Genomic DNA, 26154 nt, shown 5'->3' with positions numbered 1-26154 from the left:
TAGAAGGAAGGTCATTGAGATGTTCCAGCTAGATTTTGAAAAAAAAAAAAAATAGAGCTAAAATTTGCAGGAGAAAATAAAACCCAGAAAATAAAAAAGAATGCTGTAACAATAAAGGAAGAATGCTGGAAGGAATGCAAAGAAATAATGCTGTATAACAAAAATTTATTTTCCCGGGAACAGATTACAGGCACCAAAAGTATCAAATATGCAAACTATTCAGAAAACAATATTTAAGCTGTAAAAATGGGAGAGGGAACAAGATGATGGAATAAACGCCTTACGTGGTATGACTCAAGTTGAAAATTAAACGAAACGTTCTGTTCATTCTGGTATCCCTGCTCGAGAATATGGTCGAAACCTTTTATCTGACACCTGAACTTGCGTAGTTCCACGTAATTCTATCCAAAGAGGGCACAAGTTGAGTTTACCCTAGCCCTACTCAGAGCATTCAGCGCCAAGCCTAACTGAAACAAGTTGCTATAATCTTTGGAATAGCATATCGAGCAGAGAATACCTTCGTTACCAGTCCTGATCTTTATTGGTCCTATGAATCGGGCCGAAAGCTCATTAATGGCTGTTCGTTGCTTAGGGCGATGTACAGCATGCTTGACATTCGACAGAGGGCGATTTATATTATTGCAGAGTAATAGCGGTGTTCACGAAAGGGCGCCTGATAACAAACACTATTGTTACCACAAATTTGTGTGAGAAAAAAAAAAGGGTACGTCTGTAACGGGAAAAATAATTGCTCCTTGTGACAGCCAAAGTACATGGAGGCGTTCACTACGAGAGTAAGTACGGCGAATAAGCCACCATCCTTTAATAAAGATCTTGCAAGCAAGAATATACGTAGAGCCTTCATACTGATCTGAAGAAAATTCCTCTGTGAGGTTAGATGTTGCGAAATAAAAGAGCAATAATTAAAGCTGTGATTTGGGAAAGTTAGGTAGTGATTCATGGTTTAACGAGTCAGTGCTTGTTTTGTGTCTTCTTTGTGCTGTCGTGTTTATTTTGTTTTCTTGAAATTAAACAGCGCTAAATATTTAGACGAATACATAGAAAGACATGACAGGACGTTAACATCTTGTTAAACCATGAAAAGGGGAAATGTCCTGAGAGGATCGGCAAACAGCTTATCATCTGCAAACCTGACTGCCTCATAATCAGGAAAACAAATAAGCTCGAGAAAAATTTCAAAAAATGTTGTATACCTTGAACTTTTAGTTTGCTAAAAAGCTACCTTTCTTAACTCATTGGGCGTGGTTACTGTCAGGGAATAATTATTTTTCCTAATGTGCATAGAAAAGAAAAAAGGGTTAAAACCTTAATTAAGAGTCATGCCCTGTCAATTCTTAACTTTCTATCGTCACATGTCACTGGCTTTAGCTAGCAGTTGGAAGAGGCAAATGCTCAAGCGAATCCGATTAGTCGCTGCAAGGGGTCCTTATTTATGCATTGCGAAAAGGTAGGTGTTAGCTCCGTTCTCTTTCGTCCGGTGTTTTCAATTTAGCGTGAACCTAACCACCTGTACGCCTCTCTGCGAGGAACTGCATCTGTACCTTCTCTGCTAGGGACTCTGTTGGAGTGAGGTACCCTTTCAAGGTAACGATGCAGTAATCATGAAGACATACCGGTGCGCGAACTGAAGTAACTATAGTGGTCATAATGCTTTTGTTTCCCGAGCATGCATTGGTTGCCCTGCGACAACAGCGCGCTTACACAAACTCTTGATGTTGCATGCACTAGCGCTCCTATTTCCTATCGCTGGCCTTCGGACGCTTACTAAAATATTCAGTGGGCGGAGAAGCACTGGATCGGCGGTAGTAGGTGGCGACGGCAATGAACACGGATCGGAACACGCTGCCTTTGAATGAGCGGTCAAAGAATGAGAGTGGTGATGCGCAGCATTCGATGCGAATGCAGCGGCCATGTTATTAGCTGCCGTTCGCGAAGTGTGCACCGAAAAGAAAGAGAAAAAAAAAAAGGAATGATATTACGCCACATTCTGAAGCGAAGACGTCAGGAGTGAACAAGTGAACTAAAGGGAGTGCGCGCAAGAAAGACAAGAGAAGGGAACACGCAGAGTGAGAACGCAAGAAAAGAAAAAGAAAAAAATGGGAACCGTGAGCGAGAAATGGCCCATAAAACTTGCAACCTCTTTCTTCATTTGGAGAACGCTAAATTTCCTGGCCCTTATTGGATTCGCCAGAAAGTGTGTGCGGGGTGGAAAGGAGAAAGGGGGCAAAGAGCGTGGCAAGCTTGAAAGAAAAAAAAGCAGAAAAAAAAGAGAAGACAAAAAGAGAAGCTGAAGAAGTAAGTCCGAATAAACGCGAAAAAAAAAAAAGAAATCAGCTTTCTCAGGAGCTTACTGGCCGCTGGGGAACCTAGACTAGGCATTCTCTTCGGGATGAGCTAGGCCTGCTGCTTACAGCAGTCCATCTACCAAAGACTGCCGACACGATAGAGGGAAGGAGAAAGTAAAATTCTAAACGCGTAACGCCGATCGGAAGGCCATGGTGCTGTACGCCAAAGACCAAGAGCAAAAGAAAACAAAGATGAACAAGATTAAGAAAATAATAGGATAAGAAACAAGCAAACGGCGCTTAATTTCGCCGCAGTCATCGTCTGTCTCGTCGCTTAACCACATTTTTCTTTGCGATTCCCTCTTGCACCCCCTCTTGGGAAAATGTTTGGCGCCTGGCGGTTGGTTACGGCTATTCTCATCCGTCGTAGGCTCTTTTGTTTGTTATTTTCTATTCTTCAGGCCTGTGCTGCCTCTCGCTACCTACCGTCGTTCGTCGGGTTATATCGGCTTGTTCTCCGCGGGGAGACGGGACCAAGAGCAAGGAAAGTAACGGTCGCGTTCTCCCTTATTGCGGACTGTGCCCGCCGTTTTACGTCGACTTCAGTTTTTTTTTGTTTATTTAGTCTTCGACGCGTTTCGCAACGTTACCCAATCGCCGCGCTCGTGTCGCCCACGTTTCCTGTTCCACGGAATTCTATTTTTTTCTTCTCCTTCACCTGCTGCTAGCTCTGCTTTCTTGAAATTCCTGCTTGCCTTCCTTTTTTTTTTTCATTCTGCACCGTTTGTAGGGTTCAACATGACGACAGTGGCGTTATTTGCCGCCACTTTATCGGCGCAGAGGGTGCGAACGCTCGGTTTCGAATGAAATTCGATGAATTCTCATTTTTCTCTGATCCGTAGGGGCACAGAGGGTCATGCGGAGCTTTAGAGGTGTAATAAGAATCCTTCCCCTCCGTCAGCCTGCTATTATCTGTTGATCGCGCTGTTCCAGTTCAGCTCAAAGAGCACCTGCTCGTAGATTGAATAACAATATTTCTGGCGTCGGACTGTGCGTTCGAAAGTACAATACAAATTTCTCAACATCGAAAAAGAAAAAGCTTTATTTCTATTGGTTTATTATAAGGGTAGCAAACAGATGAGGTTCGTCAACGTCTTCCATGAAGTGCGCTGTATTTACGGCAGGTCTAAAGTAAAGAGGTTGCGTTTTCACACAGAATGATTTGCGACTGATCTTATTCGTTCTTTCTTCCAACTGAGCTGCTGTTCCCCTTTAAGGATCCCGCTGAGTAAGCGTACATGAAAAGCCCTTTGTCGTAAGTGCATTCAAAATAAGTTCTTTTATTATTCGCCATTTAGCTCACTTTGGGCTCAGAGCACATGCAAATTAAGAGATCCAGTCTTTGCCAAAAGTAACCAGGCTGCACGGTTTTCTTCTCATTCGTATCGCTCCCCTAAAGGTCAAAAAGTTCTTTGAAGGTGAGGGTAGGAGTTCTCTTCACCATACAGAGATTTAGAGCTTGGGGGCTGGAATAATAGCTTTCATATACGACTGAGAAGCAAACCGTGGAGCCTGGTTACTTTTAGCAAAGCCCCGGTGGCTCAGTGGCTACGGCGCTCGGCTTCTGATCCGAAAGACGTGGGTTCGATCCCGGCCGCGGCGGCTGAATTTCGATGAAGGCGAAATTCTAGAGGCCCGTGTGCTGTGCGATGTCAGTGCACGTTAAAGAACCACAGGTGGTCGAAATTTCCGGAGCCCTTCACTACGGCGTCCCTCATAGCCTCAGTTGCTTTGGGACGTTAAACCCCAATAAACTAAACCAAACTTTTAGCAAAGACTGTACGTTGATTTCGAAACCTGTATGCTAAACAAGATCTGAATAATCTCGGATGAAAATGCTGTCCCTGAGTCCACAGGTACTGTCCAGTACTCTCATTTGGAAACTTATGCAATGAGAAAAAAAAGATCGCACTTGTAATACTCGAAGGCTTGGTGTGAAATACTTTAGATGGAACAAGCACAAACTTAAAAACACGCCAGATAAGTCGATAGCGTGTAGCTGCATGGACTACAAAAGCCGCCGAAAGAGTTTTTTTGAGCGAAGTGTTTATGAAGGACGTGCTTGAGGGACGTGTGACAGAATACCTACTGCTGCACTATTGAAAACTCACCATTTGCTGTTTGCGTGCGTGCGTGCGTGCGTGTGTGTGTGCGTGTGTGTGCGTGCGTACGTGCATGTGTGTGTGTGTGTGTGTGTGTGTGTGTGTGTGTGTGTGTGTGTGTGTGTGTGTGTGTGTGTGTGTGAGTGTGTGTGTGTGTGTGTGTGTGTGTGTGTGTGTGTGTGTGTGTGTGTGTGTGTGTGTGTGTGTGTGTGTGTGTGTGCGTGTGCGTGCGTGCGTGTATGCGTGTATGCGTGCGTGAGCGCATGTGTACACACGTAGTTGTGTGCGCGCGCACACACACCCAGAGAGAGAGAGACGCACAAAGACGCACAAACACACGCACGCACGCACACGCACACTCACACGCGCACACGCACACACACACACACACACACACACAAACGCACAAACGCACAAACGCACACACGCACATGCACACACACACGCGGGCGCACGCACACACGCACACGCGCACGCGCGCACTGGAAAAGTCCTGCTCTCCAAATAAAACGTCTCTCTCTGAAGAAAAATAAAAGACGGGAAAAGGACGTAGCAGTTAACATATTACTGCTGTAAGCTTGCGTACAGAGGTGAGTAAAAAAAAATAGCGCAGTTGACCGATCACCGGATGGCGCTGCGGTTCTCATTATCGCAGATAATGGAAGTGTCATTGCTTCCCCACTTCTCAGTCATGCTGAGCTTCGATAGAAAAACAGCGCTTGCAAAGGAGATTTCTCTTTTTCGCCGTGTCGGTCGTAGGTCGCCTGCGATTATCTTTCTTCACTGCTCTCTATACGTTGAGCGTGATGTGCCGGTCTCTGATATATTAAAGCAGGCAGTGGTGAAGGTCTGCGCGATCAACTAGCGAAGCAAGCGAAAAGATAAAAATGCGTGTTATGTTTCTGAAAAAAATTTTCGTATAGCGAAATTGTTTGAGGTTAAAGAGGGATATCTCTGAATGTCGATAGCATTGCAATTCGTTGGGGAGATTAATGAATGGCTTGAATATAGGGCTCAGCATTCAAATCAGCGTCGGCGGTTTTTTATCTCGAGCAGTGTGTATTTTTAATAAGGTTGAGCTCTCAGAAGAAGTGGTACTGAGCACATGCGAAGTTTAGTTTTAAAAGAAGACCCCGGAGAATTACTGGCTGTCCCAAATTAGAAGCTTGAGGAATTTTTTTTTCTCATTGTTTATTATGACTACTCTCACGCTTGCGTGGCTGCTACCTCTCTCTGTCGCTTGTAGTTTTGTAAGCGCCCTATCCATCCGTTGACGAAACGCTACTCACGCTGTCATGTTAGCCTGTTGCAGCTTTGTCAACCACGGTGAATATTTTGCGCATCTTGTGCAACTGGGTTGGAAAGAAAAAAAAACTAGACGGCTCTGTCTCCACGTACTTACGCGTTTTCTCCTGTGTTTGTCATGATAGTGGAGTTCTTTATTTTTACGCACAATGCATGCAGGCGGAGAATCAGACGCGTACCAGGCTGATTCTCGGCCTTTTTATTTTATTGGAAATCAATAAAATTGGTGCAGAAAGGGTTACTTTCTTTAACACTGGTTTTAAGATGTGGCAGCAGAACTTTCACCAACATGTACTTTAGCTCTTGTCGCCAAGGTTAGGGGAGCGATCATTGAGCGATTCTTCTGCAATTAATGAAGGCAAACTTGTGTCTCATGAACATTGTCTGGGAACAAGTAGATTTTGATAAGCTCTGCGAATTGAATGCAGAATTAGGCGTAAAATGAATAAGATAACTGTTGGCCTCCAGATTTGCTGTCGCGAATGAGTAATCAATATCGGCAATGCTCACATGGAGTAGAAGGTGGACGGGGGGTCATAAGGTTATTCATTTCAATAAAATTGTTTTTTTTAAAGACTCATCACTTTATGAGCACTGACGCATGACCCATCAATTGCATAGAGAGCTTGTTTGATGAGCTAGCTTTTAAATAATTTTTGACACATTTTCATTCTTATTCAACATCGCTAACCTTGATATGGGAACTGAATTTCTAGCGAACTGATTATTCTCAGAACCCTCTGCAGGCGACAAACTGCACAAGGAATAACTGTATGGCAGCATCCCGAGCATTGAATTTTGCTGCCGCCAGGGACATTACTCAGCTGCTCAGTAGTGCTGTCTGCACGAATTCTTTGTACACCGCTTTCGTTCCGGCCTCTATTATGCAGCTTATGAGGATTCCACAATGAATGTTAACTTTAACCTCATTTATTTCTTCCTCCCTAACACCGTGTTTGGGCGCTAAGTAAACAATGTTAGCTAACTTGCAATGCAGCTAGATTCCGACAAAAAAATCCAGCTATAAAGGTCTTGGGTAGAGTCTCATGAACCCCGACCTAACCAACACCAATGCCGTTCGTTCTTCTCCGCAGCCGGCAAGACCTGACCCTTATGAATTCATCGCCGAGAGGATTGTTCGTAGCTGGGCACCACCGAAAGACGCGTTCACCTGCGATGATCTTTATTGCAGCGGTCAGCTTGAATTACTAAGAAGCACGCGAGCGGTGTCTGGCGGCCGCCCACTTTTCCTGAAAGCCATTCTCAGTGGTCTACGGCCCACACCTACCAACGCATTCACTGTTCCTGCAGTACGGTGACAGAACATTGTTTTAGTGTGCATGCTTTTCTGTGTGCATAAAAGTCTCATGCAAGCCAGTAATGTTTTCCTCCGTTTATGTTCTGATTTCTAAGCAACGCTGCACCTTTAAAAGTGAAGTGACAACTAGCTTCTGTCCTAGCTGTTTTATCTACCGCTCTTATAAGCTTTTCATTCTTGAAGAAACCTTTAGCTAGCGCTCTAGCTACGTTATTTAATCACAGTTGCGGCTTGCGTGAACGTAAAGGGCAATGTAACTCGATCAATGACGTACTGGAACTCGAGGGGGCGTTTCCGTTTATTTAATATGGCCGCGCAAGCGATGACTCTTTCTGGGCGCAGCCTACGTAGGATGGGGTTTGTTTTAAATATTCACTATAAACTCTCGCTTGTTTGTCTATGCTGCATAGCGACCACGTAAAAGTCTGTCTTTTGTTTCTCGATGGTGTTAAAAGGACTGAACGAGAGACAAGGAAGGAATCGCTGCCTATAGCGTGTGAAAACGGCTTGCGTTAATGTAGAGCGGAGTGCGGTGGATGGGAAATTTGAAGAGAGCTCGAAATCAATAACATCGACGTTAGAGATTTGTACAAGTGATGAAAGACAGAAGAGAAGCGCATCTATTTCACGTTTAGGATCACAGGTAAGCAAGATTCAGCGAGTGCCATGCGGCTTGCGCAGAAAACAAGCTACAAACATTCTCACTGTCGCATGAGCTTTAACTGCTAGAGCTGCCCCCATTTTTAGTTTTTATGCGAAGCATATTACTAGATCTACACTACAGCCCGTCGAGCGCGGCGGTGGAGCTACCATTGACCTTTAGCGTGACCACGTGACACCACGTGACAACATGACGTCACAGCAGAGGAGAGATGGGCTGCCGGCTCGCGCGGTCGGCCGCGGCGGTGGAGGCTCCACATCAGAGGCGCGGCGGCTGACCACGTGACAACATAACGTCACAGCTGAGGAGAGATGGGCTGCCGGCTCGCGCGGTCGGCCGCGGCGGTTGAGGCTCCACATCAGAGCGTAAGGCTAAATGGAGGAAGACGATCCTCATGTCACGTGACTTTTAATGACGTCATTCCAAAATGGCGTTTGTTTAGGTACATTTCTGGGTACTTTTTGTTGCAAAATTAGGTAAAAATGGCGTCGCAAAATTTTGAAACGTCCCTAGCCATAGTTTCTAGGTCGCTGGCGTCTCCACGGTTGCCACGGTGACCATCGATCGCCAACGCCACGGTGGTTTGTTGACATTGCTGCGATGGCTGTTTACCGCGCGGTGCATTGACGTGTGGAGTAAGTGCTGCCGTGAAAGTCATCAAAGGTTGGTGCAATGGAACGTCCGGACTTGTACCCCAGTGCCCTAGTGTTGTCTTTATTATGCAAGTTTGCAGTGCGACCTGTTCCAGCCGTGGTATGATATCGGAAGCCCCTAGAGACGTTTTGCAAGGCGGTGCTTCAGTTCTCTTCGGCACCTTTCGGTATTGTATCTCGTGTTTGAACATTGCCTCCTCTAGAAGGAGGCAATGTTAGCGTACTTCAAAGGCTAGCGTACACGCTAGCCTTTGAAAGGACAACACATCTTCCGTCTTAATGTTTAATATGCCTGCAGTACGAAACTCTGCCCGACACCGTAGCGTTGCCCGCAGAGAGACTTAATTCACGCAACGCGACGCATCGTGCCACATGAACTATGATCCGTACGCCGCTTTCTTCGCTGATAGGCGTTTAGCAAATGTCGTAGTATGGTCACACCACCGAACCTTTGAATATCTAGAAAGCTGCTTTTCTTTTATCTATTTGGTGAAGTGTTTTTATTCTCATTAAGTAGAACATGTGGTTCTTGGTGTATTTCTTGTAACGTTCAGCATTGGAATAAAGCCAGACAAGGCCGAAACTTGTTTTGCTTGCTCTGTCATTTCTGTAATGGTTTGTGATGAAGTGGGAGGCTTGACTTAGGCTTTCAGCATCCGCGTAGCCAGTGTGGCCCTTGGGTTTGTTTGGAGAGAAACACAGAGAGAAACGTAAACACTCCGGATGATCAGTTTCTTGCACTTTCTGTGTGTTACATTTTCTGAGCTTCAATTTCTAGACGCCATGAATGCATTCCAAATTTCACAGCTGTTTTTTTCCGCTGCAGTAGTTAGTAAAAACACAGACTGATGGGCAAGTTGGTATGACATAATAAGGCAAAAACAGCACACCTGCATAAGGAAGATGCTGCGTCTTGTCTCATCTTCCTTCATCCTTGTGCAGGGTGCACTGTTTTAGCCTTATTAGTAAAAGTATGTTGTACAGGGACGTTGGATGCCATGCGTGCTGTAATGCGCTGCATTAACTTTGTGCTAGCATTTGTAGCTAGAAGGGTTTCTTTTTGACATTAGCATTGTATAAGTGAATATAATTTGTGCGCATACATGAATAGCATGCTGGCTTGGCCTTATGTAGGCCACTGCATGCATCATTACGAAGTTTATGAGGTGTCACATTAATTGCACGCCTGCTTTTACTGCACATTGCCAGTTTTGAGTGGAAAATCTGTTTTGTGTGGAGTCAGCAGTGACTAGGCAAGCGACCTTTAAATGCAAATAAGCTTTCTCCATAGACGGCAGCTCTGTGGGGCAATGGACACACACACAAAAAAAAGAATAGCCATGACCTTTCAATATAAAGTGAAGAAGCAGCATAAACCAAACATCAACACGCCATGCATGTGACATGCTTCTGTGCATACAGTGAAGCGCTTAAAAATGCATGAAATGTAAACATGGCTTGTCTGCTTATATTTGGTTGTTCCTTTTAGAGGGAAGCATTTTGACAAATTTTTTCTGGCTTATGGCAAACGTCTAAAGGAGTGTGGGATTTCAATAAGGAAACATTTACAGTTGGCCACATAAGTTTGAAGTATTCAAATTAGAAGGTCTGAAAAAGCTGTGTGCCTTTTCTTTCTAGCTGCATTCTAATTTTCATTCTTCGCTTGCCATGCTGCTGAATGGGTGGGTCTGCTGGTTCCTGAATTACTGTTTTTGTAATGTGCACAGTCAGAACATATGTATATCACGAGTATGAGGCAACATATTTAAAAGCACAATGTGAAAAGAGCTTGTGGATACATTTTTGAAAGTTGGCAGCTCAGTTCGCTGATATGTATAGGTGCTTTTTATATTGTCAAGGCCCAGTAGGTATTAAAGGAGTAGAGACAACAAAATTTTAGTTGTTTCTTTCGGTTAGAATGATGCGCAGTACTTTAGAAAGACTAGACAGCTGCATGGATTGCGACAACAAGAGGCAATATATTTATAATTGCATTTTTTCTCTCGCACTCATTTAGCTTAAACAACCGAACGACGACTGTGATGTCAGGGATGTGTTCAGGTCATGTGAGGCATACAAAGACAGCAGTATTATTGCAGTTTTGTTCATTGTTATTTGCATCAACTCGTGCACAAACCTGTCTAAGAGTTGGAGTCACATAAAGTGAACAGGCAGCGATTATATCTCTTTTTGCGTGCCTCATGTGACCTGAAAATGTATCTGACTTCAGAGCAGTCATTCGGCTGTTAAAAACCGAAACCAGATGACACAAGAAAAAAAAAATTAAATTGTAAATTATTTAGCTGACAAAGTTAAAATCCACATGGTGGCTTGTGTACAGCATTGCCTAGTGCATCAATGTAAAGAGAAATGTGTATCCAAAAATTTGGTTTCTCTACTCCATTAAAGATGTAGCCCATGACATGTTTGTGGCAGACCTTTGAGTTCATCATTCTTTTATGAGAGTTGTGAAACTGGCTCACTAGAGTGTAGCATATCAGGATTCAGAGTGTTACTGGAGTACTCTGACCTCATGGTGATTAAAATAGAAGAAAACTAGTTGAGTCCACAAAGAATGAGGTGCTCCTTTCAGAAGCAGAGCTGCTGTGAAGAATGTTGTATGAAAAGACAACCATCAGCTCTTTGCTACATTTCATTTTATTATTTTCTTGAAGACCTAGTAACGGGTATTACAGAAATGATGAGAGGTATGTTACAGAAATAATTGGTACCTGCATATTAGCACGATAAGGGGTGACTAATAAAATTTTTGTAGGGGTCTATAGAATTTTGCCTCCATCGAAATGCGACCCCCACAGCCGGGATCGAACCCACGTCTTTCGGGTCAACAGCCAAGCACCATAACCTCTGAGGCACCGCGGCGGCCAGTGATATTCTATTACTGTTCCTCGGTACGGTGGGTTCACGGTTTTGCGGTAGAAATGTTATTGGTGTATGCCTGTTGTGCATATATTGGCTGAATATTTTTGTTCAAAGTAGTGCAAAATTTGAGTTCTTTTTTCTCTTAGAATCCACAATTCATACTGTGGCAGCTGTTACACTTGTATGACACCTTGATAAAACTAGCCAAAAATTATAAGCTCAAGTGTGTAGCAAACGAAGAAGGGCATGGGACAATTATAGTAATTTAGATGGAGCGGGGAAGTTGTCTATCGTTAATTTTTAGATTGCAGATATAGTAAAAGTAGAAGATACCTAGGCAACATGTAAGACATAAAGCAGAGACCTGGACTTTTGGTTGCTTATAATGTGGTCAGCCGTCGCCCCGCCGCAATGGCCGAGTGGTTAGGGTGCCCGCTGCTGTTCCCAAGGACGGGTTCGATCCCAGTTGCGGCAGCTGCCTATCAGTGGAGGTGAAATGCTAGGCGCCTGTGTACTGAGTGACATCAGTGCTCGATAAAGAGCCCCATGTGGTCAAAATTAATCCGTAGCGCTGCACTATGGCGTTCCTCATAACCCATGTTGCCTTCGGACGCTAAACCCCATATTCTATACCATACCATAACTTTGACGTGTTCTGTGTGCTTGACCATTTAAGCTGCAGTAATTGCTGAGCACTTGTTGAGTTTTCATGAGCGTTTTAATGTGCAAATGCACAATGTGTGCCGGGGTGCATATTGCCAATTACTAATGCATGGCACTCATGCTAAGACTGGCGTGCATGTGAATATTTGTGTCCATCGTGTAAATAAACGGAAGTTGCATAAATAGTGAACTAAATGTAGTGTCAAAATGTCTGTGAAGAAAAAATTCTCATGTTTGCATGTGCTGTTGAGTCATTTTGATTGTAATGGCAAGCGTGGTTACGTTCAAGATTGCAGCAATATCTCGGCACATTATGATTTTGAATGGTAAAATTTTGTCTGTCTTGCATATGTTGCAGTTTCAAGTAATGTGGACGCACACAGTTTCAACATTGCTGCCAACATGATTTGTGTAAATGGCTTTATTGCACACTGTTGGGAGTAAGGCTTCTAGTCCATCCGAAGTGCTCTGATGAAAAATACCTTTTATAATGGTACTTGTGGTTCTTTCATGTCATTAAAACTAAACTGAAATAATAAATAATGTGAGTTTGAGCTGCATAAGTGAAAGTTATGTGACCGCTTTGTTCATGACAGTACATTTGGTTCGGTTCAATCCGCTACAACGATAGAAAACCATTCTGCTTTGAAACAGCAAATTGACATGCATTCAAGCTTGGGATGAGCAACAAGAGAGAAAGCGTGCATATTGTGACGATGCAATGTTGACCCTTAAGTGCCCCTGTTACGTTTTCAGTTTTCTTGCCTTAATTTTCTTATGGTCGCACTGGGCGACCCGATTTAGAAAACTGCCAAAAAATAGTCGCACGTCCTAGCTTTAGTCAAAACCAAGGAGAAGAAAACATGCATATTTATATTTTTGTTTTATTTTTATGAATCAATTTTATTGGCGTTTCCTTTGAATGAGTGTGTTGATTTTCGTCAACTGCATAAATGACTTTCTTATTTATGTTGCAATTTTTAACGTTTAATGCTTTTTTTCTAGTTTATTGCTGGTTTGGGCTATTTGTATTTACTTTTCTTTGAGGGAACGCGCGATGATGATGATGATGATGCTAGCGCTCTTACAGCGCCCCCTATAGTCAGTTAGCAAAGAAGAAAAAAAAACAACATGGCGGTTGTTTACGTACGTTCGAATCGCGGTCGGCGGCTGTTGCGAGTGAAGTATTCGTCGGTGTCTCGTCTTTGTGGCGTGTGTAGTTCTTTAAATTTGCCCCTTTTTTGTTTGTGACCAGTAGACCGCCTATGGAATGCGTGTTTACCTCCCATGCGTCCTTAAAGGTGAGTGAGCAGGACGCAAGCCCGCGCCGTCCAGTACTGGCGTCCCTGATCTGGGTGTTTCCAGCTCGTTCTGGAAAATATCTGTGCATATAACTCTTGTTATAATCATCACGATGCAGTGCGTGGGCTGTGATATGTCGTCGCATTGACTTCCTTGTGATGCAAGGGTTGGAGAACATTGCAGCATGTCGTTTCCAGCCCGCCTTCGATCCTTCAAGACACTGATCTGGACACCGAATAGTGACAGTACCATTTGACGACTGTTGTGGGTGCGAAGTGGCGTAGATCTGCTAGATCACAGAGAGAAGCAATTGCCGGCAGAATAATCGCAAGACTAACCCACCTGTGGCTCGCAACCACCTCAGTGGACTGAAAAATGCTCGGGACAGAGCGAAGCAATAAAGCTGCACGGTGCGAACGCTATAGATACGTTGCTTACGTCTCATGTAGTACCTATCTGAATTAAATGTTCTGGAATGCACTGGCAGTGTGTACTTCTGCTCTTGGGGCCGAGTCGTCCTTCATGGCGCAGAAAGAGTGCTCTGAACGCATGTGCATACGCTGGGCGGCGCACCTTAAAAATAAAATTGTTTCCATGTTCACTGCATGTTTTCAAAGGCACATGAGTTCTAAGGTAATCCTCTGAGTTCTCGTTCTGCTGGTATAGTCATATTTGGTCTTTGCAATCAATGACTCTTTGCCCACATACTGTCAAAAAGCAAGGTTTGTCAGATCTTTCTCAGCCAGAGATGATGTGCTGGCATGCATAAATTGATATATAGCATCGTAATAGTTTGACACTGAACACTTTATTAAGATGTAATAGCAAGTAATTTCGATGTTTGTGTAAGCCAGTGTATTTGCCTTCATTGAAAAAGATATTCAAGAAAGTGTTTTGGTGTTCGTATGAGGCGGGACAGAACTTGTCTATACAAAGTATGTGATAGCCAAGTGCTCAGGGCCAAATGTCACCTATCACTGCCTCTCGCTGGGGCAGGTGGCTCTCTGGAATTCTTTACTTCAGCATACTGCAAAACTAAAATATGTGAAGAGCTGCGCTCAAATTTCGCTTTACCGACTGTAGTTATTGGCTGTTGAATTTTTTTTTTTTGCACGTGGTTTACTGCTGATACAATAACACACATGGCTCAGTCTGTGCATTGTACTGCGTGCTACTTACTGCATGCAATGCTTCAAAAGCAAGGGTTCGGGCAAGTTGTTTGTTCTAGTTAAGGTTGGTCGCCGAACAGAAAGGGACGACACGGGAACCAGACACACAGCACCGACTGTCGAGATTTCTGTCAGTGCTGTGTGTCCGGTTCTCATGTTCATGCTGTCTTTATTTCTTTGCAATGTGACCAACCTTAGCTTCAAAAGCAGTCTTCGCACTATGTATAGGGAGGGTGCACAGAGAGGGCCTGGTAATAAGCGTGTTCATTTTGTGCTCGTGTCTGTGTACAGCACCTGGTGCTAACTGCTCGCTATACTGCACATTTCAATTTAGGTGCCAAATATACTTCCTTGTGATGCAGTGTGTGCACACCAGGGAATGATCTCGCATTTTGCATGGTACAGCGAGTACTCTTTTCCTTAACATGTAAAAAACTGTAGCTGTCTTTCAAAAATATCATTTTAGTGCATCAGCATCAGAACCCCCCATGTTGGAATAATCCGTCGGTCTGAAGCCTCAGGTGACAGAGTGGAGGGAGTGAAATCCACCTTCACGAAATTGCAGGGAAGAGGGAAGAAGAGAGGGCGGGAGGAGGCGGTTGGCAAGCGGTTGCAAATCCGAGTCGAAGGGTGGAGTGGATGTGTCACTGATGGATGGGATTTCATCGGGTGAGTGGAGTGGGGGTGTCACGTAGTGATTGATGGTACCCATTCGTACAGTCTTACCCTGTCAGTGGCTGCTCGGTCCGGCAGGAACATAATGCTAACTTTGGCTTACGAGGTTTAACGTCCCAAAGCGACTCAGGCTATGAGGGACGCCACAGTGGAGGGATCCAGTAATTTCGACCAACAGTGGCCCTTAACGTGCTCAGACATCGCACAGCATCTGGGCCTGTTGTGTGTCACCATCGGAATACAACTGCCGCAGGCGGGGTCATACCAGCGTCTAATGGAATTTGTTTAATTTTGTCGTTACACTCACAGTAAGATTAGTCTTTCCCAAGTACAAGTTGTATTTAATGTCAGAGTCCAAGGAAGGGCAGCTTTCCAAAGCCACAGCTGGGCTTGTACAGCGTAATTAAGCAGCATTAACATCCTTTAGAATCAATTAACGTGTTTGTACTATGATTACACAATGGACACAGTATTTATCAAGGCAAACAATGGCAGCGTATATATGCCTGCAAATGTTTAAATCAAGAATAGTATCTGCTAGCTTATTAAAAATATATCATTTATAAAATGACCGTCCAACTTCTCAGAAGTACCAAATCTGTGGAGAAATACAAATTGCAGATTGCCAATATGCCTAGGAAAATACATTTTGACTGTCAAAAAAGGATTAGGAGCACTTTATTATTAACTACGCGAGGATTGTGGAAAGATGGGTCGGGTCACACCCAATAGTGCAAAACATGAACCCTTGGAAAAGATGCGAAGTTGTGGCGCCTATGCACTCATATGCTGTGCATAATGGGCTGCCTTGCATTACCATAACCTGTCCAGGTAGACTGCCACAAGTCAATAAAAATCTCCGATATATACAACCTCAGTTTTCAGTTAGGTAGACATTTTATTTGTGACATTCTTAATCTAGCTGGCAGGCTATCAACAGCCCGAGGTGAATGTGACGTGCAGGATGAAACGGGTGCCATATGTGGATACTGGAGTAAATGTGATGTGATGAGCCTTGGGAGCATTCCTCTTCACATGGCGCCAGGCAGTCTTGCGGCCACATAATACAGCTGACAGTGCTTCATTCTGTAACCTGTAATACTGCAGTTACTTGCATCATGGATGCAGTTTCTTGTGGGAAAAAATTAGAATGGTAAGTTTGGTGCATTTATTACATGGTGTAAAACATGGTGTGGTCAGTTGAACTTTCCCCAGATTTTGATGATTGATGTAGGGAAAGCATTTATTATGCAAACGCATCCATTATTTAAGTAAATATGGTGTACAAAAACCTGGAATGGAAACAGAAATCAGCATCTGCAGGATTGAAACAAATTCCTAACAACTTTGGCGCAGCACCATACCCATGACTGCCAAGCCACATTTTAGCCCCTAGCCTTTCACTCTACACTGTCCTTAATCTGTTCATTCCCAATGGGTCAGACATGAGGCCGTATGGCACTCGGGTATCCGTATCTGCCTATATGGACATGCCACGTTGTCTACTACACAGCTTTTTAAACACTTGTAGCAACAGTGTCAGTTTTCTCAGAAGCATGAAACTTTGTTACGATTAGTTTTATGACACACCCAGCACATTAACAGGCATTCTAGCCAAATTATAATTTCGTTGCAGTTGGGCTTTGAAGCATTTTTCATTAATGAGTAAAAAGGAAATGACATTAACTGGGCACTATATGTTTCATCTAAGCTGCCTTCTCGACAAATAGGGGCATTTTAGAATTTCTAGGCAACAAAGTTGGCACAGTGTTCCCATCACACAACAGAAGGCTCATTGCTTGGAAGGCTGGTGGAGAGACACTGTGTAAGAGCCAAGCAAGTTCATTTATGAAGTGCTTTATCATGTGAGGGAAGGCTATTCACGGCTGTTTCTACCATGGCAATATAAGTTCGTGTCACAAATTGCACCAGCAATGTTCTGAAAAATGAGTAATACTGTTTTTCTGTTGCAGCAGTATTCTCTTTGCAAAATAAGATGAATAGTAGTTTTGCGCTGCAGCTTTCAGTGTGCAAGATGACAGCTACGGCTTAGCCTTTTGTCAAGAATACTTTTTCTCATATGCATTGCAGAACTGTAGAACCACATATTGTCAACTGTCCTAAAAGGCAAGGTGTGTTGCTGGGCGAGTTGGTTGGGGTACATCTTGAGAAAAACAGCACTTGCAGACAAAGGAAACGAGAAGGACACACAACTGCGCTGTTTTTTTTTTGTGTGTCCTTGTTCTGGTCCTTTGTCTGCAAGCGCTGTTTTTCTCAAGATGTCCTAAAAGGGCGGTGCACTGAAACAGCACGACGCAACAAAGAGGAATGCAGCATGGAGCGACACTTCATACTAATTTTATTGAAGAGCGCATGCCTCTATGAGTGCATCACATGCAGACAAAATGAAATCAAGCAGGGATGACGAAGAAATAAAATTATAGTGAATGCAAGGCAGGTATGAACAAGAAAATGAGTGCACTAATTTCCCAAAGATGAAAAATGTTTGCCAATTGTCAGAAGTTCTCTGTTGAGCAGTGCCAGAGAGGGCGTACTCACACAAGCAGATTCTGAGTAGGGAATGAGGGGCCTGAAATATCTCAATTTCTTAATTGTCGGGTTTAACATTCGGGAGCGGCACATGGGCTATGAGGGACACCATAATGGAGGTCTCTGGATTAATTTACACCACCTGGGGCCCTTTAATGCACGCTGACTTTGCACAGCACATGGCCATCTTTGTATTTTGCCTCCACTGAAATGTGGCCGCCATGGCCGGATCAAACCCACAGCCTTCGGGTAAGCAGTCTAAGAACGCCAGAGCCACTGAGGCGCCGTGGCGGGATGAGTTCTCCCTTCCTAGGAGGAAAGTTTCGGGAAAAAGGAATGACTAGAAAAGAAATACCAGAGGCCTGTAGTGCACCCTCAATGGTGCTGCTTGATATGGGATATGATGGCGCACCTTTCTCATGACCATGTGGGCTTCAAGAAAATTAGCAAATGGCACTCCTCTTCCCTGCTGTGTCTTGAGCTTGCTATGCTAAAGCACTTTGTCAGAATAGCCTGCCAACTAGCTCATAACATAATCCTAATCCCTCACCTGAAATCTGCCATCTTCAGCTGGCAGGGCCTACAAATGCCAGCACAGTCAAATGCTACTTTCTGGCTGCTCTGCATCTGACACAAGTGTAGCTCCATTATAGCAACAGCATGCATGTGCTTGCACATGTGCACATGCGTTGCATGGTCAACACGTACTTTTGTACATGTTGTGGCAAGCCTCGCACTGCTCACAATGAAGCTCACAGCCACTGCACGATTTGCTAGTTCTTTCCACTGTGTGCTTGAAGTTCACCAAACTTTGTGACTTTACATGCCACTGGCCATCTCCCACTCTCTCAGTACTGGACTTAGAAAGCTCAATCCCCACTTTATGCTTCCTAAATAGGGCAGATTTGCGGTGGTCTGCTCCTCCTTTGACACCTGTTGTAAAGTTTTTCGGATGTGAAATTGAAGAGTACTTTGATTAATGTATCCAATCACCCATTTACCTTGCCACCAAAGTGAGAGTACTTCAGTGCCTTGACTCCAAGTGATTATTTGTTGTTAATCCAATGTACTGCCGACAGCAGTAAGCCCACTGACATGCCCTCTTTGCGTATGTTTTCTCAAAATTTCTGACAAAGCCAAAGGCAATTAAGCTGATGCTCTTTGGAGTGGATACCAAGAAGTGCAGGGAGCAACTGTTGAGACTCAGTCTCATCTGTCCACTTCATCAGAGTGTGCAGCATGTCCCTTGTTGTACTCCTGCAGTCCTTGTTTGTGACTGTATTTAGGTGCGTGCTCCAGTTGTGTAGCACCTGCCAGCTGCAAAGCAGTCGACTCCTCAAGGGACCCATCACCTGCTCCCATGCACTGCCATAAACAGGGGCATCATCAGACATAAATGCCTGACATGGTATTGTGTCTTTTTCTTTGATGGCCTCGAAAAACCTCACCACAGTGCCCGTGTTCACCCTTTTTGAAATCAAGTAGGCACACGGGATACCAAAGGCATCTTGAGAAATTGTGAGCAGGGTTGTCAGTTGGAGTTAGTACTTATTTATGCCATGGGTGGAGTCAGTGCACAGTTTCGCTGCCCCAATTCATAAAGGAGCTCTCGTTGTGGGAACGTCATTAATGCTAGCTCAAAGTCACCATCATGACTGTTGGGGTCACCCTTCTTCCTGTAATACAACAGTGGCGACTCATTTTTTGCCCTCATTTCTTCGACCCATAATTCAACACTCTTAAAATCGTCTGGATCTCTCTGCTCTGTTTTTCCAATCCTAAACTTATCTGCAATGTTACGGAGGTCCTTAGTAGTCACAAGTTGCATCCGTGGGCTTGATCCACTTGTACCTGCTCGGATGTTTGTGCACGATGGTTTTTTCTGGCATTCCTTCTGCTAACCGGCCTGAAAATGGTACAGAAAAAAACTGTTAACATCTCTGGTTCATCTGCCTACAGCCATGTAATAAAGTGACAAATACTTCTGGTCGGATTCCTTCGTCTTCCACTTTGCTCCTTTTCACAGGTGACACACAGTTCATCTTACTTTCATTTCACTTTTGTGGCACTGCAAAGCACACAACAAAATGGTTGTTTCAAAGCCAGATGGACTTTATTTTTATGAGCTTGAGTGTTTAAACTTGCATACTGCAATGCAAAACAGGGAAGTTATACCCCTGCCACACGGCAAATTTAATGTCATTCTCATCGAATGACATTTGTTCGACTTAGTCATTTTTTTCTGCGCGCTGCTACACGGCAAAAACTAATGTCATTTGCAAATGATGGCGATTGCGATGGAAAGAGAGTACAGTGAGTACAGAAACCGATTCTAAAATCTTCATCCTCATTTTAATCAACATATTTAGATAGGCGCGCTGTGCGAGGGATCTAAAAACGTTGATTTCAATAACGTGTTGATCACTGCTATCCACCACAAGTCCAAGCCAAGCCAAACCTCAGCCAGCGGCGGCAGGCAAATGGCGGACGTCATATTGTGAAATGCTCTCTATGGTGAAATTAGACAGTATTAGCTGTGCGGCCGCAAAAGCTTTGCGCATGCTACGGGCGCACCTTGCGCGCACTGCCGCCCGTCCTCACAACAGTTTTGGTAGGAAGCACGGTGGTTGGGTGTGACTAGCGTAGCGCGCGAGAAGCATAACATACTGTGGCGCCATCTAGACGATAGCAAGTCAAACCTCCTGAACTGAGTGCCGAAAAAACGTTTTTCTCTTTTATTAACGGCAGTAATGAATGCAATCGAAGGCTTTTTTTTTTAATGTAAATCAATTGGATGAAATGAAAATGTAGATTCTAGTGCAAAGTTGGAGAAATACTTCGCTCGGGGTCGTTGCTATGACGACAGTGTACGCCGTACATAGTTAAGCCTAGCATCAAGAAATTCTGAAATTTATCTCAAAAGCGACTGATATTTTAAACCTATATTGTTACGGAGGGATGAGAATGCACAAAATAAAAGCGAATACAACCGTTTAGAGCAAGCTATCGCGTCGAAAAATGCAGCGGCGACGCAGTATTCGGTCCGAAGCGGGCGAGCTGGGCGTCGCCATGTTGTGAATATTAACCACGCAAGGCTGGTAGCGAGAGTGAGTTTTATTTTTTTCCAATTCTATTTGGCATTTTTATATACATAAATGAACGACAGCAGAATCGTAGGGACGCGGAAATATTACAGTGCTTGTGACGTTTTTGTAATCGTGTTTTTCGGTGTATATTCTCACCAAGTCTCTGGTGTCGAGGGAACACATTAGCTCGGACGTCGCAGGCGAATGTGTTCAGGGAACTCATTCGATACCTAATGTCGTTTTCATCGAATGACATTAGATTTTCTCGTGTGGCAGCAAACTAATGTCGTTTTGAACGAATGTCATTCGATGGGAATGACATTAAATTTGCCGTGTGGCAGGGGTATTATATACAGCGTGTTATAAATGCGGAATATAACAGCACTGAAAATGTGGACAAGAAAAGAATAAGGACATGTGCTTCTCATCCTGTCCCATTTCATTCTGCATATTCAAAAAATGCACCGATTCGCCTGACAGCAACCTTTAAAGGAGTAGAGACACCAAATTTTTGAACGCGAACTTTGTTTCTTTGGACTTGTGCACAAGACAATAGTGTGCACGAGTCACAATGTAGAATTCACTTACGCCAGGTGAATAATTTCTAAGTGAATATTTTTCTCATGCTGTTTCAGTTTCAACACCTGAATGACTGCTGCTAAGTCAGAGACAATTGGAGGGCATGCCAGTCATACATAAACTGAAATATAAATGCTGCTTGTTCATTTTTTTTTTTTTGCGATTTCAACTCTTGTGCAGGCTTGTGTTTTATGTTAGTGGTTTTTGAGGAAAGGAAATGGTGCAGTAACTGCCTCAACCATGCCATGAAGGAAAGAAGGAGTGAAAGAAGCAAGAGAGAAAGGTGCTGTAGTGGAGGGCTCCGTAATAATTTCGACCGCCTGGGGATCTTTGGGCACTGACACTGCGCAGCACGTGGGCACCTCTTGCCTCCATCGAAACTCAGCTGCCGCAGCCGGGTTCTAACCCGGGTACTCCAGCTTAGTAGCTGAACACTCAAACCACAGCCGTTCCTGCGAGCGTTACTGATGAAGTGCCAAAACAGCCAAATAATTCTAATTAATGAAAGTTCACTGCAGACGATCTGTCTTATGAGAAAAAACATGGCCCTTATACAACCATTAGACTGGTGGCGTTGCTTTGATCAGCAACAAAATGCCTACGCTTTTGACAGGCAGCCAAAAAAAGAGGCTAGCATCGAGTGCAACTGTCAGTCATTCAAGACACGTTTCATAGAGCTCAAGCCGACTTCTTACGGATGAAGTTCAACGTCAGCCGATTGAGCGACAGACCTAGGATAGTCAATGAAACCAGCAGAAAAACAAAAGAACAGACATTGGAGTAGTTCAGTGCTAGACGACATTCCTAATTATGTTCATTTCGAAAGACTGGACCCCTTCCACAAAGCATCTCTAAACTAAACGGCATGAAGTTCGTACAGACTGTGCTGTGCATGCAATGTGCCGTGGATCAATTGTTTTTCACCCTTCGATGCGACCAAGTAGGCTCAAGTGAATTGCACTACAGTCAGATACAACTCGAGAACGAAGTGGCAGATGGCCCTTAAAGAAGACCCCCCCAGTCAATGGCGTCAGCTGATTTTCATCAGTTAACCCAATTAAAGCCATAACTAATCCCCTTTCATCTGCCACCCTCCTGCAGTGCTACCCCCTAGGATTAACCATGACATCATGAGAATCGGTCGACGCCATTGGATGGCAGGCTTCCTTTGAGGGGCATTGGCCACTGGGTTCTTAAGCTGTGCCCTACTATAACTTCTTCCGCCCCTCGTTTTGTGGGACATGCCTTCTCCCACTTTACAATAGTCATTTTCATGTTGTCCCACCTCTTTTGTGCCATAGATGCATCGCAGAAGAATAAAAATCATTGAAATGATCACTCGAGTTAATGAGTAATATCTTCCCCCTAAAATACATTTCTATTGCACTTTCGTCTCCCATTTATGAAAGGTTGGTGGAGTGTAGCTTCTAAACGTTTTCACATTCCGGTACAGTCAACACAGCATGCACAAATGCTTTGTACAAGAGGAGTGGCTAACCTGCAAGCCCTCTGGCATCATCCTGGGACAGCCTTTGGTGGCAGGCCTCATTGAAGTGTCCGTAGTGTTTCTTTTGAAACACTACATATACCTTGCCCTCTTTCTCCATGACCTCTAGAGTAGCAAAGCAGTGTTTGCTGATTTTGCAGCTTCCTTGCCCCTTTTCCTGCCTTTGGCGCTGTTCTATAGGAAGCTCTTCGTACGAGCCGGAATGGTGGCAGTGCAGGTAGCGTTTAAAAACCCTTGGTGCACATTCCTTCTTTCCTGTAGAAGCTATAAAATGGCAGCAAGTTTTGCTTTCTTCTCCGTCTTTCCAGGCGCAAAATCCTGAAACAGAAAGATTGTAAACATAACTAAGCACTCCACATAGTATTAGTTAATTATTAGTGTGAAAGCACAATTCCGAACGGTAAACCCCGAGCAAGATCCTGCGATGTGTATGTGGGTTTGTGCCAAGAGCATAGCAACGGCGACATAGCAACCACAGCCTCACAGCAGCATTGCAACATAGTTATGACACGATGCCAACATATGATGTTAAGTCCATGACCACTCATGACTAAAAAGAAATTTTTAAAAATTGAGGCGTGAACAAAGGTGGGCTCCATTTTGATAAAAACGTGTACACAATGATAGCACATGAATAACGGCATAAGGCATCCTTAGAAAGCCAACAGTAAAGTAACAAGACAAGGCAATGTTCATGAAATTCTGCTTTTGCACGTTTATAAAATTTCGGCAAAACTTCTCTGTCAATTTTTTGTGTATCACACTACTTTCATTTTTTGAAAAGCAAGGCCAAATTAAAGTTTGTACTTTTTACATACACTAATGAAAAATGCATGTGCTATGGAGAGGGCACATATGCAGTACTCTCGCACTACTACTGGCGCTCTGCCAAGTGCGCATGACAATCACAGATTTAGCTTCACATTTTTAGCCTTTTGCCTGCAGTGCAGAACTGCATTTCCCAGCTTTTTTATTGTTAAAAATTTATCAGTCATTCGCTTACTGTTTTTTCCTGCTATAGCGCATGGGGAGTAGTGAGTAGAAACTTTATTGATTTCTAAGATTTAGCCTGCGGTGGAGGTCTTCTTCAAGTCTTCTCTTCAAGTCTTGAGGTTGCCTCCTTAGCCTTGGGTGGTCCCCTAGTCCAGGGCTCCACTGAGTCTGGCCACCTCGCTTGCGTGTGCTATGAGTGCCCTTTGGGCCTCTAGCTCGCAGCTGGTGAGCCGGCTCTCCCATTGCTCCGCACTTGGTGTGTCGTGTTTGTGGAACGATATGTTTCTGTCGCATTCCCATGTTATGTGGTATAGTGTTGGCCTCGCTTCGCACCAAGGGCATGTGGCGCGGTATTGTGTCGGGAATATCTTGCTTAGTATATATAAGTTGGGGAAGGAGCCTGTCTGTAGCTTCCGCCATTTTGCGGCTTCTTCCTTGCTTAGCTCTTTGTGCATGGGGAACAATTTTTGGAGAAAATTATTAAGTTCAGGTTAAGTTATTACACGGACTGTTGCATGGAAGTATTTCAATTTTACTACACCCTGCAAAAACTCATTCCTGCACAGCAACCTTTTACATGGCCCTGTCCTTTGACCACAAATTCAGGTCAGCGCTGTTGACTTCTAAAGGCAGAACAATGCTGGGCATTCTTCCTACACACTTCTGCATGTTGCGATTGCCATGGCTTCAGCGCTGCTAAGCCAGTGCATGCCGCGACAATGTTGTCTGTCCTGTCGAGACATTGCAGATGCCTGCAACAAAGCATAAGCAAGGCCTGTAGCAGCGAGTCTGCTGCAAGGACCAGTTTTTTTCCTGCAGTGGCCACTTTAAATATGAAAGAGAGTGTACTGCTTGTCACTTTGCTTATGGAGGAGCTAGGACACCAAAAAAAAATTCTGCAGACACACATAAGACTGCTTACCAGCGAGAATGCCAAAGCATTAAAGTGCACAGTCATGCTATGTTGCAGAATGACGAGTCATGAGTGCAAGGCATGACTACGCAACTTTGTACAAACTCTGCACACCTTATGTTACTAGTAAAGTGCTGAGTCATGCTACACTTCAGAATGATTAGGAGTCAAAACTATGACTACCTAAACTTTGTACAAACTATACACCTTACATTACAAATAAGTGCAAAATGACTATGACAAGTCATGGCTTTCAAAGGTTATAGTACGTTACGTTTCACATTTCACTCGAATGCCCTGCAAAGGCTACCTCTGCAGATCTGTCGCACTAGACCAAGCCCATTGAAATCTTCATGGTTCCTTTAAAAAACGTGCATGTCATCGCTAAGTTTTTGTGCACAAAACCACGTGCAAGTTTCCCCAGGTGAGTGTAAGCCCGTAAATAAAAAAAAAACGCGCTTTGTGTTTACAAACTTAAAATGCGCGCACTCGAAAAGTCAATAAACTGCAACTTTTCAATCGGTAATCTAAGCGCGCGACTGCATCCCGCTGCGTGCATGCAGACTTCGTTTCTTACCTTTATTAGAGTCGAAGACTAGATTCTCCACCTCTTCCTCGAAGTCGTGGTGCCGTCGCAGGTCACGAAGGGCGACAAAATGCTTCGGACGTAAGTCGCACAAGAACGGCCGTGCCTTACTACATGTTGTTGTGACTGGGAGAAGGATGCATGGGCCTGCCTACTGGCTGGAGCCGAGCCACCACCGCTGCCGCGTGCAGATAGAGGAGAGATCAGAGGAAAGAGAAAAAGAAAAGATGCGTCGCAGCAACAACCGCGTCCTTCCCCATGAATATCCTTGATGGGTGTTTTTAAATTACTAGTATTGAAGAACGCCTTGTCGGTCTCCATGCTCAAGGCAAAAAAATAAAAAAAAACAAGCGAGCAAGAAATGCACCTTGGGATACCTTGGGATATTGAGCAAGGATTTTCAAGAAGAGTTGAGATTTTCCCTGTCGGTTGAAGCGCAGTGTTCCCCAAAAGTCCCCACAGAGTGACGTAGAGTAGAGCAGTGACGTCTGTTCTCGGTTGGCCAATCGCAACGAGGATCACCTTCCTCTGAATACGCCCTCCGCACATCAGAGGCGCTGCAGCTGACCACGTGACGCTACAGCAGCGGTATAAAGCTGAGCTTGCCTCGCTCTCCGGGCCCTTACGAGGCGGCCAGGTGTTGGGATGCCGCCTAGAAGCAGGGCTGATTTGAACGAGAAGCGAAAGCTTCAGTGTTCCACAGAGACCGATGAAAAGCGGGATGAACGTCAACCAAGGAAAGCCATTTATTACCATGCCTAGCCATCAATATGCTTCGCATCTGACTAGGCTTAACCTTAGCTAAGCCTCTGCCATTTTTTCTTTCTCATTAGTTTAATGACC

The 26154-nt window shown here is 44.2% G+C and overlaps 2 long non-coding RNA genes across 4 annotated transcripts; one reads left to right on the top strand and one right to left on the bottom strand.

Moving 5' to 3' along the window:
* Positions 1 to 11230: 11230 nt before the first annotated feature.
* LOC149359031 (uncharacterized) lies at positions 11231 to 17310 on the top strand. Its single transcript, XR_016288752.1, has 2 exons — positions 11231 to 13252; positions 14988 to 17310. It is a non-coding gene; the product is annotated as an uncharacterized LOC149359031 (long non-coding RNA).
* LOC149359030 (uncharacterized) lies at positions 15976 to 25841 on the bottom strand. Of its 3 annotated transcripts, XR_016288751.1 has the most exons (5): positions 25303 to 25828; positions 22811 to 23137; positions 19630 to 19715; positions 16273 to 19553; positions 15976 to 16190 (listed from the first exon to the last, which is right to left on the bottom strand). It is a non-coding gene; the product is annotated as an uncharacterized LOC149359030 (long non-coding RNA). The 3 variants fall into 3 exon arrangements; XR_016288750.1 differs by lacking the exon at positions 15976 to 16190 and having other exon boundaries at positions 17440 to 19553; positions 19630 to 19795; positions 25303 to 25837; XR_016288749.1 differs by lacking the exons at positions 15976 to 16190; positions 19630 to 19715 and having other exon boundaries at positions 17440 to 19553; positions 25303 to 25841.
* Between the last annotated feature and the right edge of the window lie 313 nt (positions 25842 to 26154).

This window comes from Amblyomma mixtum, chromosome 2, assembly GCF_055824585.1.
Source record: "Amblyomma mixtum isolate Tamu chromosome 2, ASM5582458v1, whole genome shotgun sequence".
Lineage (NCBI taxonomy): Eukaryota > Metazoa > Arthropoda > Arachnida > Ixodida > Ixodidae > Amblyomma > Amblyomma mixtum.
Note: the sequence above shows the minus strand (reverse complement) of the source record. Positions and strands in the feature narration are given on the sequence as shown.